This window comes from Hyperoodon ampullatus, assembly GCF_949752795.1.
Source record: "Hyperoodon ampullatus genome assembly, chromosome: 11".
NCBI lineage: Eukaryota > Metazoa > Chordata > Mammalia > Artiodactyla > Ziphiidae > Hyperoodon > Hyperoodon ampullatus.
This window is the reverse complement of record NC_136924.1, coordinates 80,351,880-80,373,990: the sequence shown is the minus strand read 5'-3', so window position 1 is coordinate 80,373,990 and position 22,111 is coordinate 80,351,880. Positions and strand designations below refer to the sequence as shown.

Genomic DNA, 22,111 nt, shown 5'->3' with positions numbered 1-22,111 from the left:
AAAGCTATAGGATATGAGGCGATGTTTTATGATTTACAGTGTATCTCATTAGAAATTGAGTTCTGAGGCTTGTGTGTGAAAGCTCTTCACAGCCTGCTAGGTTCTCTGCTTAAAGTACTAATAATTACCTTTAAAAAGTATAAACAGTGTCATGGGATTGGGAAGGAACCTCAGAAGATTAAATAGTCTTAACTTCCTCATTTTAGTGAACCTGTCTTAAAACTAACTCACAGGTAAGTTTTCTACTCATTTTCAAAGCAAATACCCTCCCTAAGTAATGCTTACTGACATGTCAGGTTGGTAAAGAAGTCACTGAGACGTCTTGCTTTGCATTATCTATTAATGTTTTAAAATTAATAACTGTAGAGTTTTCATATGATTTCAGGTTTCGAGAAGTTCCACCCCAATTCCTCCCATCCAGTTTTCCCAGCTATGTTTAGCACTATTTTTTTGTTCCTTGGAAGGAGATACAGTGCTCATCCTGTTTATTCAACTCAAAAAATTCTTTTTTTCTTTTTTTTTTTTTTTTGAACTAATCTAGTGCTGGTAAAAATTTCTGACTCAGTACTTTTGGAAAGAGCTACCTCTTTCCACGAATAGATGAGCCCACATACTAGGTCTTCTGAGTGAACTAGTGAATTTCCATGATGTCAGGAAACTGGGTGGAGTTTTTGTGGATGCAAGTCCTCTGGAACAGGGACTTTTCAGGTTGAGTATAGAGGAGTAGGATCAGGTTCTGGTATTGAATGCCCTCAGGCCACAGAGTATTTGGGGATTTCCCATTGTGTTAATCCCGTTCTGGCCACAGTTTCTGCATGTCATCTGGAGTAGCTGCTGCAAGAACAATGAGACATGCTTGCTTATAGGCTCTCTGCCCTTTTATCAGGGTGCTGGAAGTTTGGCTCAGTCATGATTTATAAACCAAGTTGAGCTCATCACTGTTTTTCTTCACATGGGCTTCTAAGTAGCTGTCATTAACTTTTGGTTACCACATTCGGGTAAGCTAGAGCTGAGTGTACCCAGTTTATTAGTCTTTATTGGGCACTGCAGCCCATACTGATCTTTCCCTTTTCTGAAGCCCTGCTTATATCAGAAAGGCCCACGCAGGCATATATGTCATATGCATTGACTGTTTTTGTGGGTTAGTCTTGCTTCTTTCAACAGATTACGGGATTTTAAGTGTTCGTGTCATCTCTCTTACTGTTTGGGTCTCTTCCTGCTAGCAAAGTGTCTGTTCTATAATGGGTGCTTTTGATGCCAATTATTTGATCAGCTGCTTGCTTCTATTTCTCCATCTTTAGGCATCCTGAAGGCCTGCCTTGCAAACACCACCTGATAGGTTTATTGAATATTTAATTTTTTTTCTATAATCAGTAACAGACCCTGTAAATTTGGATGCAGCTTTTTAAAAGGGATTTTAAAACCTTAACCTTCAATTTGGATGTTTGTCTCCCAGGTGGCAGAAATACCTTGGCAAAGGAACCAAAGTCAAATTGGTAATTTTAATCCTGGGGCTGAGGCTGGATTTGCTTGAACCATGCTTTTTTCCCTCTTTTAAAAAACTGATACACGATCAGTATTTTTAATTGAACTTTACAAGCAGAGTCTGATGTTCAGGTGAAAGAGTGTAAAAATCTGGGGGTGGGGGAAAACAAAGCAAAAAGGGGAGAGGCTTATCCAACCAGATGTCAAAATGTATTTTACAGCTCTGGAAATAGCTTAGTTTAAGTATGAGAATAAATAAATAAGTAGATGGATGGAACAGAGTAGAATTTCAAAGTGGACTGTTACCAGATGGTTATCTAGTGCAAAAGTTCTATGCTTGCTGAAACTCAGGCTCCTAAATCTTGGCACACGTATTTTTTTTCTTAGTTTTTTAAGATATTTGCTGCATTCTTAAGTATGACTCTCTTTAGTTTTGTCAAACCTTGGGGTTGTTATATTGCACAAATTTTGTGTTGGAAAGAGATGAGGAAAATAAAATTACTTACAAAGAACTTGGTGCTTTTAGGGACAAAGTGCTCTATAAACAGAGGCTTTTACCCATTTAAAAGTAAAGGTCAGGTGAGAGACGATGCAGCCGAATGGGTTATAAGCTTAGCCTCTGGTATGAGGCAGACCCGGTTCCATTTACTAGTTGTATGTGTTTGGGATGGCGACTTAACTAAGCCTCAGTTTCCTTATTTTTAAACGTGGGAAACATCTACTTCATGGAATTATTGTGAAGATGAAAGAACGTCATACATGTTAAATGTTTAGCGCTGTACTTGACACAGAAGCCTTTGATAAAAGTTACCTGTGGTTTGATTTTTGTTAGTAAAGGCTGTAAAAGCGCTGTGAAGGGCTTTTGTTTTTGAAATTCTCAGTTAGGTAGTAGTCATGAAGATTTATAAATAAAGCAACTTTTATTTTCAAACCAATTTCACAGTTTTCTTGAGAGAGACAAGCCATTCTTCCCTTAGCAAAAAGGACTGAAAATTAAGAACTTTTGATTATGCAATGAAGAGAATCAAAGAAAATCAGTGCTGATTCCAGCTACCTTTTTTAAAATTTGCTGTGAGAATTTGAGCAAGTTAATTGCTGCAGTAAAGTTCTTTCTTTTTATGGAGAATTTGAGAAAAAGAAATAGGTTTGAATTTCAGTGGGAGAGATTTAGGTTAGATGTAAGAACTCTCTGACTGTAAGGCTGCCAAGCAGATAAGGACTCCTTTGTCACCACAGGAGACCTTTCTGTCCCCTGAGGTTATTTCAGGGCTCCTGCAAACCCATCTAGATACAGCTTAAACCTGGACTTCAACCCGAATGATGGTATCTTTGCCAAGATTCTGGCTGCCTCTCAATGTTGGTTAATCCTCGTGCTCATACAGTAAAGCATTCTGATACTTTTTCCCTATTTAGACAAGTAAATGAGGACGACAAAGATTATAAATCTCTTTTAAACAGCTTATAGAGCTGCTTGGGTGAGAAGGCAGGTTGAGTGGGAAGATTAGCACAGCCTTGTTTCTGGTAGAAGGATGGGCAAGTCCATCCTTTTAAGTTTCTTTAAAACTAGGAATTATACAGCAACTTAAGATTTGTCAAGAATAAGTAAGGTGATCATGTAAGAAAAGACCAGTCATTCTTTGGAGTTGCTTTTTGGAACTTATAGATTTATTTTTGGCTTTAGCTTTAACTGCTTGGGTCTGGTCATAAAGGGTAGGCACCTTACTCGAACAATAGAACAGGGTCTGGAGTCCTACAGGGTTGAAATCCCAGCTCTGCTACTTTCTAGTTAAGAGGCCTCTGGCAAGTCACTTAACCTCTCTGAGCCTCAGTTTCTCATTTGGAAAATGCGTAAATAGTACCTCACGTGGCCACTGGGCAGATTAAGTGAGATGAGGCACACAGTACTGTCTGGCCCGTCACGATGGCTGTGACGATGGCAGTGATGATCATGATAATGGTAAGGACATTGATTAGTTGCTTTCCAGAGATTTGTGGTCTAAGCTGGGAGGTTTTCTGCTGAAGAATAAATTGGCATTATTAAAAAAATTTATATATGCTAGTCCAAATAAATAGGGTCTAAGCAACAGGGTCTTAATGTCACATCTGTATCACAGAAAATTGTACTTAGTTTGGAAAGTCATATTCTACATATATACTTAACCATTGCATTTTGTGACAGTAGTTTTGACTTGATCCTATTGATTTACAGGAAAGTGCCCGGCTGCTAATGTAATAACTATAGTTCCCGCATGAACTAAAGCATGCTCTGATTTTTCTCTTAAATTGTATAAATTGAAATTATTTAAATATTGGCATTATGGTATGATTTAAGCTGGGCAAAGGACTTAAATCAGGCAGCTTATAGAAGAAGAAATAATTATTTAAAATATATGAAAATATGCTTAACTCATTACAGTCAAAGAAATGCATAAGCAAAACTAAGATGTCCTGTTTAACCTATTGGACTGGCAAAGATTAAAAAGATGGACAGTGGGCTTCCCTGGTGGCGCAGTGGTTGAGAGTCCGCCTGCCGATGCAGGGGACACGGGTTCGTGCCCCGGTCCGGGAAGATCCCACATGCCGCGGAGCGGCTGGGCCCGTGAGCCATGGCCGCTGAGCCTGCGCGTCCGGAGCCTGTGCTCCGCTACGGGAGAGGCCACAACAGTGAGAGGCCCATGTACCGCAAAAAAAAAAAAAAGATGGACAGTGACCAGTGTTGGCTCTCTCGTTTAACTGTGATGGATCAATTGGTTCTGTATCTCTGGAAAGCAATCTTGCAGTGTGTATCAGAATTTTAAATGTGAATTTTTTTTTGACTCTGCAATTGCACATCTGGAAGAATATAGTAAGGAAATAGGAGAAAGAATGCACAACCTGCGATCTAATATGTTCACAGCAACATTGCTAAAAATCTCACACACACCCCCACACAATGGAAACCATCCAAACATCTGTCAGGGGACATTAGTTACAAAGTACAGCACTGTAGAAAATGGAGTGCGCACGGTCCCTCAGTTGCAGAGGAACCCAGGTTCACATCTTGGTTCCACCATGTTTAGCTGTATGATCTTGGGCAAATTACTTAATCCAGCTAAGTCTCACCTCCCTCTTCTCTAAGAGGAATAATAATGGCACGTGCCCTTTTTAGGGGTCTTATGAGGATTAATTGAGATGATACACAAAGTACAGGGTCTAACACAAAACAATTTATTATACGTTAGAAAATATTATTACTGTGTGTTGCTTACCAAGGATAAAGTGGATCTGTTGGTATTAACATTGAAGGATGTCTGCGAGATACTAAGGGAAAAAGCAAGATACAGAACAGTTTATATAAACTCATTTATGTTAAAACTATATGTGTGTGTGTTTATATGGGCATTAAAGTTTTGGAAGGATATAACAACAGTTAGCACTTAATGAGCCCTCGACTAAATCTCAGGCACTATTCTAAGTGTTTAACCATTTAAAGTTAATTGGATCAATCAACTACCTTATTAAAATTGGTTAATATGTTTTCAGTGCTTAGAACAATACCTACACTTTGTAAAGTACTTAATCAACACTAGTTAATAATTCTCACATGCTGTCGTTATCTCTGTTTTGTAGATAAGGACACTGACACCCTAAGAGGTCTTACAGTTCATAAGTGGCAGGCCCAGAATTTAATCCAGGCGGTCTAACTCCAGTCTGTCACCCAACAGTTAAAACTGGATATTATGGGTGGTAGGATGGTGAAGTCACTTTCACTTGGCAGTTTATATACTTCTGGATATTTTCACATTTTTACATGACAGATATTTTACTTTCATAAATAGAAAAGAAGATATTTCCAGTTTGGAAAAAAATGTATTTTTATATTTTAGAAACCTTATTTCATCTGTTATAGAATACCTATGGCAAATTCCAGAGACCTGAATATTTGTACATTTAGGTTTGCCCTCGTGCCCATGTGTCTTAGACAAGGAGTACACAGGACCCTGTTACAGTATATACGATTTTGAGAACCTCACTTTGGGGCATAATTTTATAAGGAAATAATTATAGATAGAGGTAGAGTCCCAAGCTAAATCTAGATTGCTTAATGGTGACTAACTTCTGTAATCGTGTTACTAATAGCCTTTAAGAAGACTTTAGTCACAATACTTTGGTTTCCAGGAAGTTTGGGGTAAAAATGTCATTCTTCGGTCATCTGAAAAGCAGGCAGAAACCAGTTATTTGATCCACAGACCCGTAATCCTAAGATAGGAAGCAGTGTCAGTGTCAGACAGGGACATCAATGACAGAGCTGGTAGGCACCCTTGTGGTCCAGGACTGACCTAGCTGTCAGTGCACGGTGGACTCTCCAGCTGGACTGGGGGCTCCCCCTAAAGGTTGAGTGGCCTGTTCTAGTCCAGGCTTTTGCCCCAGATAGCCAAGTGACTGTGGGCCTCATGTCTGTAAAATGAGGGAGATGGACTAGATGATAGAGTTTCTGTTTTCGAGTTCTGTGATTCTAACGGTCTTGCCTGGTGGCGAGCTAAATTTGTGACCCGAGACCTTTAGTGGAGTCTAGAAAAATGCTGAACAGAATTGAGCTCATAAAGTGATTTATGGAAGGGTGTGCCAGAATGTTTACTTGAATCGCAGGCTATCCCTGATGACAAAAAACTGTATTAGTTACTTTTTATTCCATTTTAGGCATTTTTTCTCCTATATTTGTTTTCCAAATAAACCAGAATTGTGTTAAATAAAGTGGTATGGCCCTGTTTGATACTTAGATAATAAGCTGTTCAGGTATTAATTATAAAGGTCACTAGCACTAAAAATATTTTTTTCTGCCTTAAAGTTTTCTGTTCTCTGGTGTCTTACTGAGGTGGATACCTCCTGGATTTTCTCATGATTGCAGAAGTCAAGTAATCTGTGTGTTAAACACAATATCTGAGTCTGATGAGTCATATGGTGTGTCTGCTTTTAGCTGGGAGCAGTTTTCGTTGGTCAGTTGTAATGGTCAAAAGTCTCTTGGGAGAGTTTAAATCACTCACAATAACTAAAGGTAACTCATAGCTACTTATATCTTAAAATTTTAAGTGTGGTGATATCATGTTTTAATTTTAGTCTAATCCAATCTTTGCCCTCAAAAAGGACTTCTGCTTCTGGCTCTTATGTTGTTAAATTAGTCTGATCTCTTTCAGTGAGTGGTTTTCATTTAAAAAGAAACAACAAACAAAAAGCAACCCAGTAATTTTAAAACTAAGAAATATAAAAGAAATTGATATAATGGAGGAATCTACCTAAGTCTCTCCTGAAGCTATTTAGTGATGTAGAAGCTTTGAATATTTTGAGTGAATGGGGAAATTAAAATAGGAGTTTATATATATATATTTTTTGTTGTTGTTGTTGTTTTTTGCGGTACACGGGCCTCTCACTGTTGTGGCCTCTCCCGTTGCGGAGCACAGGCTCCGGACGCGCAGGCTCAGCGGCCATGGCTCACGGGCCCAGCCTCTCCACGGCATGTGGGATCCTCCTGGACCGAGGCATGAACCCGTGTCCCCTGCATCGGCAGGCGGACTCTCAACCACTGCGCCACCAGGGAAGCCCCGGAGTTTATATTTTTAATTAAAGTCACTTAATGACATTTATATTTTACAGCCTCACTTAAACTCAGGTCTGTTTTCAAGTTTAATTGTGTGTGTGAATGTTGGTCTGTTTCTCTCTCTTTCTCTCTCTGTCTCTCCTCTTAGAAGCTTACTTTTAGGAAAGTGAAAGGCAATAGTGCAGAGGTGACCAAACTTTTTATAACTGGGCTGCTGAGGGATTTGTGCGTTCAGGCTGCTTCCCAAAGCTCCTCCCCGTTCCTTTACCAGCAAGTCACACCACCTCTCACAACTCATCATTTTCCTGCCTTGCCCATTCATTGGTTGTTCTCTGTCACACCAAACCTTCACCTTTTAGCACAAAATAGGCAATTTTGGTTGTACTGGTGCTTTGAATCAGGAATTATTATCTCCTTTAAAACAGGCGAAGAAGGAGTAAAGGGGACTGGGGATCTTCTTTAAAGCTAGAGCAATCATTTTGTCTCTATGATTTTGGAGAAGTAATTCCCTTACCTTAAGTAAGACTTGAAGTTAACTTAGCTGAGATTTGTTCTGCCTTGCTTTTTGATTTTGGTATGGGCCTTTTGAGTCACCAGTAGAAAAGCTATCTGAGAAGAGAGTGACAGTTTGAGCCCTTGTAAATATGCACAGGTATAAGCCACTAAAAAAAATGTTTCCCTAAAAAGAAGTGTAAGATATGACTGAAAAACTTTGCAGAATTCCCATTAGTCTTCTTATTTGCCTTTAGTTTTATTCTGTGACCTCAGACTCTTTTTACTATTCTTCACAATCCTCCACTAAACCAAAACTAAGAATTTGGTTCATAGAGAAAAAATTCAAGTACAGTGGTACCTGGAAAACCACCTCTGTGGGCTGAAAAGTGCAAGTTGATTCCCTTTTACTGTTCCTACCTGCACCCTCACACACTCTTAAATATTTTTTTCTTATAAAAATGGTTGTTTTCCCATTATGGAAAAATTAAAAAATTCAAAAAAAGATAAAGGACAAAATTTAAATCATCCATAATTTCACATATTTCACCCTAATTTACCCTCCTTTCCCCCCATATAGTTGAGTTCACATTTTACCTGAAGATAGAACATTGTATCCTGTTTACTTAACATTATTTTTCATGTTGTTAAATTTTGGGGGGAAAGTTTTCTTCAGTATTATTTCTATGATATTTCATGCTATCACCATTCCATCAGTCATTTCACTTACTTTTAAACATTTGTTTTATTTGCTGTTTTAAATAATGCTTTGATTAAAAAAAAAAAAACTTTGAATCTTTGCTGCAATTTTGATTCTTTTCTTAGCATAGATTCCTGAAGGTGAAATTATTTATGTCAAAAGATAAAGAAACAACTTTAAGGTTCTTGGTATAAATTGCCACATTCCCTGCCAGAAAGAATTAATCCCTACCAGTTAACATAAGCAGAGGGAATGTTGTCATCAAGATGGTGACATAAGTCATTGCCAACTTCAGTCCCCCTCACAAGAGGACCAGTTATTGATTATCTATGGACCAGACACCATTGTAAAAATCCCAGAACCCAGGGGTGAGGTTGACGCACCCCTCGGGACTGCAGAGACTGAGAACAACCACATTAAAAGGGGGAAAGGAGCAGCCACCCTCTGAATGCATTGCTGCTCCCCCGGGCCAGCACAGTGCCACACCAAGAGGGTCCCCCTGAGACTGTGGTTTTTCCAGTGAGAAAAAGAGCCCAAGCTGGACATCCGTTTCCCCCAGTGATGCGGGACACTTCCTGGGAAGCCCACTTGGGTTTCACCTCACAGGAATCACTGGGGAAATCTGTAGGACTCAACCACTGGGAGACACTAGAGACAGAGAAGGTAGGTGGGGTTCACAGCAACCAGTGCTCAGATCTTGGTGGACCACATTCCTGCTTACAGTGATGCCTGAGCAGAGATCCCAGTCAGTGGCTCTGTCCATCTGCAGAGGCAGGTTGGTGGCCCTGTCTGGCCAGGGAGCTCAGTTAGCAACTCGGCCTGATTTAGGTCTCCAGCCAATGAGCAAACTGGGCGTGGAGCCTATTCCACAGTCCTACCCAGTCAGAGAAGCACGTTCACAGTCCTGCCTAACTGCTGAGCATAGCCTCTAGTCCTGTCTGACCAGGAAACCATGGTGACAGCTGTGGAGCCACCCTACTGCTCTGGTCTGCAGCAGAGCCCAGCCTAGGGCCCTGCCCAACTGTTGAACACAACCTGTGGCGTTGCCTAGGCAGGGAGTCCAGCTACTGACCCTGCCCAGTTGCAGAGCATAGCCTGCAGCCCCACCTGTTAAGGGAGCCCGGATAGTGACCCTGACCATCTGAAAAGCACAGTCTGTAGCTCATCCAGCTGCAGGATACAGCCTCTCCCAACCAGTGAACCTGGCCGGTGACCTTGTCCAACAGTAGGGCACAGCCAATAACCTGCCCAATTGCGAAGCCCAGCCTGGGCCCCCCCCCCTTAACATGGAGTCCAGCCAGGAGCACCGTCTGGTTAGGAGGCACAACCTGAGACCCCACCCAACCAGGAGCAACCACAGAGCCCAGGCCACAGCCCTTCCCATTCATGGAGTCCAACCTGCAGCACCGTGTTGCCAGGGAACACAGCCTGCCACCTCACCCCGCCAGAGGTGGTTGTGAAATCCAGCTGGGGGCCCCATCTGACCACGGGTACAGCCAGCAGTCCCACCGTGTGAGGGGGCCCTCCCAGCAGCTCTGCTTGGATGTAGAGTCCAGTCAGCAGTCTCACCCAACCACAGAGCCCAGCCAGCAGCACCGCCACATACCGCAGAATATGGGCAGTGGCCTCAGCTAGCATCTGTGTTAGCCTGCATACAAGGGAGCCCTCAGAGGATTGTAAGTCGATTTCTTAATAGAAACTTTGCAGTTCAGGAGAGAGTAGGAGGATGATTTTCAAAATATTGAAAGAAAAAAGCTGTCAACCAAGAATACTATACCCAGTAAAGCTGTTTTTCACAAATGAAGGAAAGAAAAAGATTTCCTGAACAAACAAAAGGTGAGGGATTTCATCACCCCTAGACCTAACTTACAAGAAATGCTGAAGGGTGTTTTTCAAGCAGAAATTGAAAGATGTTAATTAAATGTTAAATAAAAACATCTGAATGTGTAAAACTTACTGGTAATGGTAAATATATGGTCAAAATCTGGTTCTTTGAAATTGTGACCATAGTTTAAAAGTTTAAAACTTAGTTTAAAAGTTAAAAAAAAACGTATTAAATATAGCCATAACTACAATAGTTTGTTATTGGATACACAATATTGAAAAGATGTAAATTGTAACAGCAATAACCTAAAATGTGAGGGGCAGAGGATTAAATGTATAAAGTTTCTATATACTATTGAAGTTAAGTTGTTATCAGCTTAAAATAAGATGTTTTATGTAAGCCTTATGGTAACCACAAAGGAAAAACTTTCTGTGGTAGGTTCACGAAAGACTAAAGGAGTCAAAGCATACTGCCACAAAAAGTCATCATTCACAAAACAAGGTAGCAAGAGAGGAAGCAAAGAACAAAGGATCTACAAAACGGTCAGAAAACAAAAAGGCAATAGTAAGTCTTAACCTATCAATAATTACTTTAAGCATAATTGGATTAAATTCTTAATCAGAAGGCATAGAAAGGCTGAATGGATAAAAAAAGAAGATCCAATAATGTGCTGCCTACAAGGCACTCACTTTAAGAACACACATAGACTGAGAGTGAAGGGATGGAAAAAGTTATTTCAAGCAAATGGTAACGAAAAGAAAGCAGGGGGAGCTATAGTTATATCAGACAAAATAGACTTTAAGCTTAAAATAGTCAAGAGAGACAAGAAGGTCATTATATAATGATAAAGGGGTCAATTCATCAAGAAGATAGAACAACTGTAAATAATTGTGCATCCAACATCAGAGCACCAAAATATATAAAGCAAATACTAACAATGAAAAGGGGAAATAGACAGCCATACAATAATAATTGAGGACTTGAATACCCCCCTCAATAATGGATAGATCATTCAGACAGAGAATCAATAAGGAAACAGCAGATTTGAATTAGACCAAATAGATCTAACAGGCAAAATCGGAACATTCCATCCCATTGCGGCAGAATGCGTATATTTTTCTTAAGTGAACATGGAACATTTTCTAGGAGAGATCATGTGTTAGGCTACAAGACAAGTCTCAACAAATTCAAGAAGATAAAGATTACATCAAGTATCTTTTCTGACCACAACAGTATGAAACTAGAAATAATAACAGGAGGAAAGCTGGAAAATTTACAAATACATGAAATTAAATAACACAGCCATGAACAACTAATGAATCAAAGAAGAAATCAAAAGAGAAATTTTAAAAATGTGAAACAATTGAAAATGAAAACACAGCAAACCAAAACTTGTAGGATGTAGCAAAAGCTTCTAAGAGGGAAGTTTATAGTGATAAATGTAAAGCATACATTAAGAAAAAGGAAAGCTCTCAAATAAGCAACGTAACTTTACACCTCAAGGAACTAGAAAAAGAACAAGCTAAGCCCAAAGTTAGTAGAAGGAAGCAAATAATAAAGATCAAAGCAGAAATGAGTGAAATAGAGAATAGGAAAACAATAGAAAAGATGAATAAAACTAAGAGTTGATTCTTTGAAAAAAACAAAATTGAGAAACCTTTAGCTAGACTAACTGAGAAGAAAAGAGGACCCAAATAAGTAAAATTATAAATGAAAGAGGAGATATTACCCTGATACCACAGAAATACAAAGGATCATAAGAGACTACTATGAACAATTACATGCCAACAAATTAGGCAACCTAGAAGAAATCAATTCCTAGAAACATACAACCTACCAAGAATGAATCCTGAAGAAACAGAAAATCTGAACAAACCAGTAATGAGCAAGGAGATTGAATCAGTAATCAAAAATCTCCCAAATTAATATCCAAAATACACAAGGGACTCATACAACTCAGTAGCAAATTTAACAATCCAATTAAAAAAATGGGCAAAAGATCTGAAAAAACATTTTTCCAAAGAAGATATTCAGATGGCCAACAGTTACATGAAAAGGTGCTCAACATCACAAATCATCAGAGAAATGCAAATCAAAATGAGATATCACTCTATACTGGTTATAAAGGGTATTATCAAAAAGACAAGAGATAAGTGTTATTGAGGATGTGGACAAATGGGAACTCTTGTACACTATTGGTGGGAATGTAAATTGGTACAGCCACTATGGAAAACAGTATGGAGGTTCCTCAAAAAATTAAAAATACAACTACCATATTGTCTGGCAATTCTACTTCTGGTATCTATCCAAAGGAAATAAAGTTACTTTCAGAGACACTGCTGCACCCTCATGTTATAATAGCCAAGACATGGAAACAATCTAACTGCCCATTAATGGATGAATGGATAAAGAAAATGGTACACACACACACGCACACACACACACACCTCACTGGAATAGTATTCAACCATGAAAATGGAAATCTAGCCATTTGTGACAACACGCATGGACCTTGGGGGCATTATGCTAAGTGAAATAAGTCAAACAGAGAAAGACAAATACTGTATGATCTCACTTAGATGTGGAATATAAAAAAATGAAACTCATAGAAACAGAGAGCAGCTTGGTGGTTGCAGTGTGCCAGAGGCGAGGATGGGGTGGAGAGGGGGAGTAGGTGAAGGTGGTCAAAGTGTACAAACTTCCAGTTTTGTTTTGTTTTTTGTTCATGGAAAGGCATTTTATTTTAATTATAGCAGTGTGTACATGTCAATCCCAAACTCCCAGTCTATCCCTCCCCCTCCCCCTCCCCCCCCCCGTAACCATAAGTACTTCTCTAAGTCTGTGAGTCTGTTTCTGTTTTGTAAGTTCATTTATATCATTTTTTTTTAAGATTCCACATTAAGATTCTGCATATAAGCGATATCATATGATATTTGTCTTTCTCTGTCTGACTTCACTTACAAACTTCCAGTTGTAAGATGAATAAGTTCTGGAGATATAATGTACAACATGGTGGCTATAGTTAACAATGTTATACTGTTACTTGAAAGTTGAAAGTATTTGTAAGTATTGTATATTTGAAAGTTGCTAGGAGAGTGGATTTTAAAAGTTCTCACTAGACACACAAAAAATTGTGACTATATGAGGTGATGGATGTGTTAACTAACCTTATTATGATAATTGCTTCTGAATATATACACATATGAAATCATTACATTGTACATCTCAAAGTTACACAATCTTATATATAAATTATATCTCAATAAAGCTAGAAAAACATATACTTGAACACAGATGATGTGTAGAAAGATGTCTGATGATAGACTGGACCCCACCAAGAAGGTTTTCCCCAAAATTGTGGCTACTTTCAGGTAGGGAATATATTGCATTATTTTAAAGTTTCCATGTCTGTGATTTATTGGTAAAATTGAATATTTTTCACATGTTTGTTAGCTACTTTTACTTATATATATTTGTCAATCAGTATTAGCCACTTACTAGTAAGGTTTTTATTGTCTCTTTACAACTTTAATGTTATAAAAGCTGTTACAAACTTTATGTTTTAAGAAATATAATTTGTTATTTTAACATGGGTATAAGGTATTTTTAACATAAGCGTTTAATATATACTGTTACTTTGCAATTTCGCTTAAAATACTATCCTTTAATCTTGTTTGACATACATATATGTATATTCCAAATTTTTGTGTAATGATTCCTAGCAGTATTTTCATTGTGATGATTTCCTTTTAAGACAGTTCTTTTCCTTTAAAAGATCAGTTATTCATCTTATTTTCTTGAAGTTTAATTTTTCCTTTTACTTTTATTTGCCATTCTTTTCCATCCTTTTCTTTCCCTTCCCTTTCTTTTTCCTTCCTTTCTGTTTTTTCCTTTAGTTTTTATGTTCACCCTTTTGAACCACTTGAAATTTATTTTGATCTTTGGAGTGAAATGAACATCTGACTTGCTTTTTTTCCCAAATAGATAACCAGTTGTCCCAACACATTAATTGAATAATTCTTCCCTTCCTTCCACGATCTATGATGAGATTTCTTCATTAAAAGGCCAACAGTTTTTTTTTTGTTTGTTTGTTTTGTTTTGTTTTGGATCAAGGTTATTCCAGGGATTTTATGAATGTTGTTCTCCGTCTCCTCCTCCTTGCTACTTCTGTGAACAGGATTATTTTTCCATTTCTAAATGTCTGTCTTTAAAACTAACCTTTTAAAGCATAAATTTTAACCTTCAAATTGAACACTTTATTTAGAAAATCATTGTCTTACTTTCAGTGACCCATATTCTTTATAACAGAGGCGAAAAACAGAAAACTCATGTTGTTGGGTATTGGAAGTAGGTGGGAGCATGACCATCTGACAAGGCGCAGGGAGGGGTAGTTCTCTTGGCGCATTCAATGTCTTTGTTCATCTTACTCCTCCACCTCCCAATTCAGAGCCACAGCTTAGGTCTGGGAGCCCAGAAGGCTCCAGATCACTCGTAACCCCTCACTCCCTCTCACGCTCTCTCGCTCTCCAAGAACTTCTCTAGGCTACTAACTTCATGTTTGTAAATTCTATAATTTCTACATATATGAATTCTATATGTAAATAAAATATTAATAAATAAGGATATATTTTTATAGTTATAATCTGTTAATCCTTGTTTTCTTCCCATGTTATTTTTGTTGTTTTGCTTCTGCATAATTCTCCATTACAAATAGCTTTGAAGTCCTCACTCTGGTCCTCCCTTACTCTCCCCCTCCCCCCTTCCCCCATGCCCCCCACTTCTTGCCTTGCAAATTGTGATTTTTTTTGTTTCCTCTTTTAGTCTAAAGAAGGCAAGTATGTTCCTGTGTGTGTTTATGAGGGTACCAATTAATAGAACTTGATCTAAAATTCTTTTAGGGAAGCCTCTATTACCTAAAAGTTTTGTTTGTTTGTTTTGCCATTCTGGTGCTAAATTATCAGCATCTAAGTTGTTCGGCATTTCAGCTGAGGTAGTTTAGTTTTTATTTATTTATTTAAAAAAAATTTTAAATTTATTTATTTATTTATTTATTTATTTAGGGCTGCGTTGGGTCTTCATTGCTGTGCACGGGCTTTCTCTAGTTGCGGCGAGCGGGGGCTACTCTTCGTTGCAGTGCGCGGGCTTCTCATTGCGGTGGCTTCTCTTGTTGCGGAGCACGGGCTCTAGGCACACGGGCTTCAGTAGCTGTGGCTCCTGGGCTCTAGAGCGCAGGCTCAGTAGTTGTGGTGCACGGGCTTACTTGCTCCGCGGCATGTGGGATCTTCCTGGACCAGGGCTCGAACCCATGTCCCCTGCATTGACAGGCAGATTCTCAGCCACTGCACCACCAGGGAAGCCCCAGTTTATTTTTTTAAGTTCACTATGACTTCGTAGATTGAGCTGAGCATCTTTTGCAGGCAAGATCTAATGCATTACTAGACAGCTAGAGCGATAGAAAATTTAATTTTGTAAATATATTTAAGAATAGATGGCTTCTTTCTGAATATTTTTGAGAAAAATGGGGTACTACCTTACCTAAACATTAAGATCTGTAAACAGGCCAGTTTTTAGATAAAATTACTACTCCTTTGTTTGGCAAATTTAATTCAGTTTAATTTAGCTTAATTGTTTACATTTACTTCATAAACACTTTCCCTTCTCAAGTTAAAAAAAAACAATGTGCAGAGGGATTTTTAGTAATTATTCGTATCAACATACTTAAATAGTCTGCTGTTAGCAGTATTACTGTAGCTAAGCTTTTGGGAGCTCAACCTTTGAACTATATTTTGGTCAGCAGGGAAAAATGCCTCTTTGTAAAACAGGTTTGAAAATAAAAATGATAATGTTGATTTCAGCACCACTGTGCCATCACCACCAGGCTTATGACACATAGAAAGCAAGGACAACCGTCTGTATAATCGCTCCTCTGGACTAGTGAACAGGACACACACCAAATGGAGAGAGTCACATTAACTAATGAAAAACAAAAACAAAAGCTCTTGGCACTAAACACAGTAAATAGATTATAAGTAGAGTGGATGTCTGTTGTCGCAGGAGAATTACTCCATCTTGTAAGAGGAGTGATTAGTTTTTCTCTGGAGCACCTTCTGCTGTCCTAGTCATAGCCCCAAATCACTACTAACTTCTAGTAAGACTTCTACCCAAAGCTTTTGTTGTTGTTTTTTGTTTTTTTGTACTTCAAGTCTTTCTATTTAGAAAACTGATAAGTACTTTTTGGTACATTTCTTTCTCCACTAAAAGCACTCTAAATTTTCAAATCAAGTAAGTTTTAAGACTAGAAGAGATAGAGAATATCCACTAGAGAATAAATTTACAAACTAACTTACTAGGATAGCAGCTCAAGGAAGGAAGAATGTGCAGGAGGATTGGGTAAGGAAGGGAAGAAAATTCATCATTTTTGTGCATTTAATATGAGCCAGATGTGTTTAAAATATTTTCTCATTTATATATTGATTTATCAAACACATGACATTTCTCTGTGCTAGGCACCGTTCTAAGTCCTTTATAAATATTAACTTCCATAATTCTTGTAAGTCTTGCATTAACATAATAAGCATGTACACAAGTTGACCATCATCCTCTTTATTTTAGTCAACAGGAAACTGAAGCACAGAACGTTTAAGTAGTTTGCCTAAACTGACACAGCCAGTGAGTGTCTGAGCCAAAATTCAGACCTAGCAATCTGGGCCTTCATCACTGTGCTCTGCCATCATTGGAGCATCACATCAACTCTCTAAGGCTGGCCTGGTTTATATCCATTTTAGAGACATGGATCCTGTGTCTGGTGAGATAACTCAGGATCAGCCTTGAACTTATTTTCTTTCCCCACCGTTAGCTCTTCTTATACTTCCTATTCTTACTAATGATATCAACATTTACCCAGTCATCCAGATCTGAAATTGAATGATAGATTTCAGTGTTTTCAGTTGAGTATCTGAGCCCTTCTTTTAATCTCTTCTGCTACTATGTGAAATTGGGTCCTTATTCTGCACTAAACCAGGATTGGAATCTCAGATGCTTACGGAAGCAGGCAGGTAACTCAAGGAGTGAAGGAGGCTGGGCCTGAGGGACGGAGGTTGGTGGACTCTGGCAGGAGGCGGGCTTGCAAGGGGCCTGCTGCTTCTGTCCTTGCTGCCTATGTGCAGGCAGGAATATGGGTTCAAATTTGACAGACTTGATTTTTGGAGAGGAACCGGAAATCTGGATTTTTACGTGAAATCTTCTAATTTCTGAAGCATAGTGCAAGTCACACGAAATATGGCTGCAGACCACCAGTTTGTAACCCCTGAGTGTTTACTACTGAGTCCCCTCACCTGACTTACACTCCTCCAGTCTAGTCTCCTCCCAGCCTTCTTGCCATCTTCCCTGTGCTGGCGTAATCTATCCGAAGTGCCAATCAGATAGAATTTTAGGGGTGGTTAGGCGGATTAAAAGTATTAAAACATGTAACATTTTTAGATAAGTTCTTGTACTGGGGTACGCACTCAATGAATGTTCTTTATTGGCTGTTAGTTCTTCACTTAATTAAAAGCCTTAAATGACTCCCATTTATACTCAGGATAATTTTTTAACATGGCATAAAAGGTATTTTATCATGATTCCTAACTGACTTTCCACCTTCATCTTTGGCTGTTTCACCAAATGTATACTCAAGCCCTTCTCTACACTCAAGTGTGTCCGTTGATTTCATGCCCTTTCACCTCTTCCTCTTCTGCCCTGGCCATCTGACTTGTGAACTCTTATCCTTCCCAACCCACCAACAAGATTCAATTCAGGCATCTCCTCCTCTCTTAAACCTCTGAGTACACTTTTCCTTGAGTTTCCCTTGTGTCCCCGTAGGATTGTGAACTCCCTAAGGGCAGGGACTGTATTTTATCAGTCTTAGTACTTTGTGCAGTGCTGGAAGGTAGTGTATATCTGCAATAAATGTTGGTTGGAAATAATACAACTAGTACAAGTTAGTGCTGGGACTTGAACTCTCTCTCACCTGACTGTGAATTTCTTGCTCTTCAGATTGTACCTCATAGAGGAAAGAAACTGTGGCTGCTCTGTTACCATTAGGGACCCAGCGGACACAGTGTCCAACCTGAGGACCTGTTGCAGCCTAGTTACCACTATGGTGGCAACTAATGATGAATCTAGGAAAATTTTTATACTCTAAGGCATTAATGATACTCTGAAATACAGTATGAGGAAACTAAGGTGAAATCATCGGTTAAATAGTGTTTTACCAGTCAGGTAAAGCAGCTCTGTTTTCCTATTTTAGAAGTGTGATGGCAAATGCTCAGAGACACTACATGTATTTATAGATGGCCTGAGTGCCAGATTTGTTATCTCCTTTCCCCAGGCTTGATAAACACGAAAGAATGCTGGACTCAACGATTGGTAGAGTCTCCATTAATGAATAGGGGAGTCTGGAGAAAACACATGAACAGGAAATCCAGGGGCACCTAGTGTTGTTTTTATCAGTCCAGGAATTCTAGACTTGCAAATTGTATCCTGTTCTTTTTCTGGCTAAAGAAAGGGCTTTAGTAAAAGACAAAGAACAGTGTGAAATCCATTAGAGGAATAAATCTGCAGTATAATAAGTGCCAGTCATCCAGATCATTCTTTTTAATAATTTGGTCACTTCTGTTCTTAGTTATGTTCAATTTGAATTTTATAAAGCCTATTTGTGTCTGGTTAGAGAGTAATAGTTTTTTCTTGTTTTTTTAAGCTAATCTCTAAAAGATGTTATTCAGTCAAGACTAAGGGTGGGATTTTTGGCTTTTTCTGTAGTTGTATCTCTCAAGTAGGATTTGTCTCTATGAAGGTTAACGTAACAGTAAGTGATTCTGTAGTTTTTAATCCAAAGGAAATTATTAGATATGGGACATATATAATTTAATATCCATTAAATTTGAGTTCAGTTACTCACCGTCATTTACAGAATGCCGACTGTGTGCTCAGCACTTTGCCAGGTGCTGTAATACTTTGGTTACAAAGATGAATAGACATAGGTTTTGCTCTGATTTGGTTTTTAAACAAGGCTTGCACACTTGCATGTATGTATAACTAGAATGGAAAGACCATAGCGATGATGGTTAAATTATATAGTGTTTGGAAGTTGTTTTTCATTACTCGATATCCACTTCTGAATCTTGGAGTTATAAACTCATTACGTCTTTATATGGGAGAAACCTGATCTTCTCTTTACCCCTCTTTTATAAAGACCTCAGGTTCAAAAATCTTTATCTAAAACAATTTCATATTTATTTCTGTACTGTTAATGCAAACAATTTCTGTAGTTTGGAATTGTTTTCAATTTCCTAACTTTTTTTTTATGTTTCACAAAAATTTCCCCCAAAGTTTTTCTCAGTAGTATTTCTGCCCACTGCTAGCCACCGCTCCCCCCCTTCAGTTTTGCATCATCTGGGAAAGCCCAGTCAGTAGCAGGGCTTAATATTGACCATCTCCTCTAGCCACTTTTAAGTGGGCAGAGGTGTCCTGGGCAGGATAGCAGTCGATCTTTTTTTTTTTTTTTTTTAAGATTCCACCTTATCCTTATGCCATTAAACAGTTAAATTGCATAACAGTTCTCTGTTTTGATGCCATGCTTACCAAGCAGTCTTCTTCAGTCTGTACATCCAGCTTGTCTACAAGGACGGAGCACATTTGCCCAGAGATACAAGTATCTGTTTCGTGTTCCTCAGTTTCTTATTGTGTGAATCAGCAGATTGCCATTATGTCTTGTGTATCAGTCTCTTGTGAACTTTGCGAGGATAAAGGAGCTTCTAGAATTCCCTTGTCCTGGGACGCTGGCAGCTGAAGGCCAGACCTTGCTTCTTGCCAGACAGAGCAGAGCAGCGTGTCAGCTGCCTTCCAAGGCCACACCCTGAGTTCATCATACATCTTTCTTTCCAACTTCTACAAATATTACTGATGTGTTATTTCTTTGTGCTTTTTTCCAAGGGGCATGGTTTTGTTTGTTATTCTTTTCACCATTCACTTTTTGAAAGGAAACTATAGACAACTATAATTGGGTCTTGACCTTTTTTCCTCCTGCAAATTGGCAAACCAATCTGAAAATTCTCTATCAGCTATAGATACTCTGGACAAATCAGAAAGCACTCTAAAATTTCTAGGTATTAATTACTCTTTGTTGGAGTTTCTAAGTCCCCCTCCCCCAGATATTGAAAAAGAGTAGCAGGCACTTTTTTACCAGTGTTTAAAGATAACTATCTATAAATTTAAATTTTATATGCCTAAAGAGGCTCCCTAGAATACTATTGCAAATGTATACCTAACCTTCTTTTGAGGATTCAGGATACGTATTAACATATTAACGATGCCGGGAAGTCTCGCAGTAAGAAACTTTGTATAATCTGGATTTCCTAAATTTATTTGAATTCCTCCACTTCTAGTCCATCCTCCCAGCTCCCCCCTCCTCACCAAATCCGCAAATCCCAATTAGCAAACATGATTTGGGATGTTTGCTATATACAATCCCATTCCCTCTTCTCCTTTCTTTGACTTTTCTGCATCTGATCCTGAAACATAAAACACGAACCCAGTTGAGATTTCTGAAGATGGTATGGCAGCATTGCCTTAGGTAGCATTCCAAGCTTAGTGCTTGAAAATCACTTGGCCAGAATAATTCTTGACCTTATTTTTATTACTGTTTAAAAAATAATGCTTACTATTATTAAAGCACATTAAAAAATTAAACTAGATGCCTAAAATAATGTCTTACATTTGTATAATTTCTATGTTATATTATCTCAGATGGCCTTAGAGTAGGCCTGTGAACAAGGCAGAGCAAGTACCGTAATTCCTGTCTGGCCTGGAAAGTGACATGAGTTCAGAGCGTTCTGGTGATTTGAATAAGACCATGTGATCAGTTAGCAGCAGGACCTGGATTAGATCTCTAAATATCTGACTCCAAGGTTCAGTAAGTTTCGTTTTCCACAGTTGCCCACCTTTATAGGTAATTTTTGCTAATTTTTTCAACTCTCCTCCCACACCACCCCCTCCCCCCGCCATTTGATAGGTGGACTCCTTCACTCATTAATGCCTACTGTGTGTCCAATACGGTGCTGTCAAGGTGAACGCTCAAAAATGATGCAGAAAAAGTTCTTGCCCAGAGGTGTTCCTAGTTTAGGGGGATAGGCAGGTGAAGTGACCAGCACCAGTCCTGGGAGTATTTGTTACAAATGGTAGAGAGCACACTTGAAAGAATGCCATTTGGCCCCTTCTGGTCCATCGATGTCTCTTCTGGCAGGGAACCTTAGAGAAGTCACTGCAGTAAGGCTTCAGACAAACTGGGCTGTAAAGGATCAGCAGGATGCCTGCAAACAGAGTGTAGGATGTAACTGGTTCAGGATAGGTCATGTGAGGGCTTGGAGGCATGAAAGGGCCAAGTATGTTGGGAGAAGAGTGAGTGGTGAGGAAGGACAGCAGATAAGGCCAGAAAGGCAAGTTGGAGATAGCACTTGGGTGGGGTTGGACTCTGCAGCTCACCAGCTGTGTGACTTGTCCAAGCTTCACTTCCTTTCTTTACCAGGCTGCTGTGAGGAAGAAAGGCAGTCATGCCTAGGAGTGCCACTGCCTTAAATCCTCAGGCAAGAAAAGGGGGAAATTAATGAATAAAGTCTTATCAAGTTTCTGTTAGATACCAGCACTCCGCGTTTGTGAGTTGTCTTTGTTTATCTTGCTAAGCTAATTTGACTTGCTGTACATGCCATGAACAATTTAAACAAGTAGTGTCATCAGCTTCTTGTTATAAAAAGATTTATAGTGTCAGCAGAGGAACAAGTTTATGATGTTGAAATAATAGATACCATTTTAGACATAATGAGGCCCAAGCAGTAAATTGAGGTATAAACCCACTAAGACAACAGTGGAACTGGGAGTTTGCCAGAGTTAAATGGTTTACTTTCAACCTGTATTTGACTTGTTTCACATGAAGAACAAGGAAGGTCTTTGGTTCATTCCATTATCCCTGGAGTATAGCCCAGTTGAGGTCGATATCCAG

The 22,111-nt window shown here is 38.9% G+C and overlaps 1 protein-coding gene across 1 annotated transcript in view; it reads left to right on the top strand.

The window, feature by feature from the left end:
* Positions 1 to 22,111, top strand: part of STK38L (serine/threonine kinase 38 like) — a 188,085-nt gene that overhangs the window by 139,865 nt on the left and 26,109 nt on the right. The window lies entirely within an intron of this gene.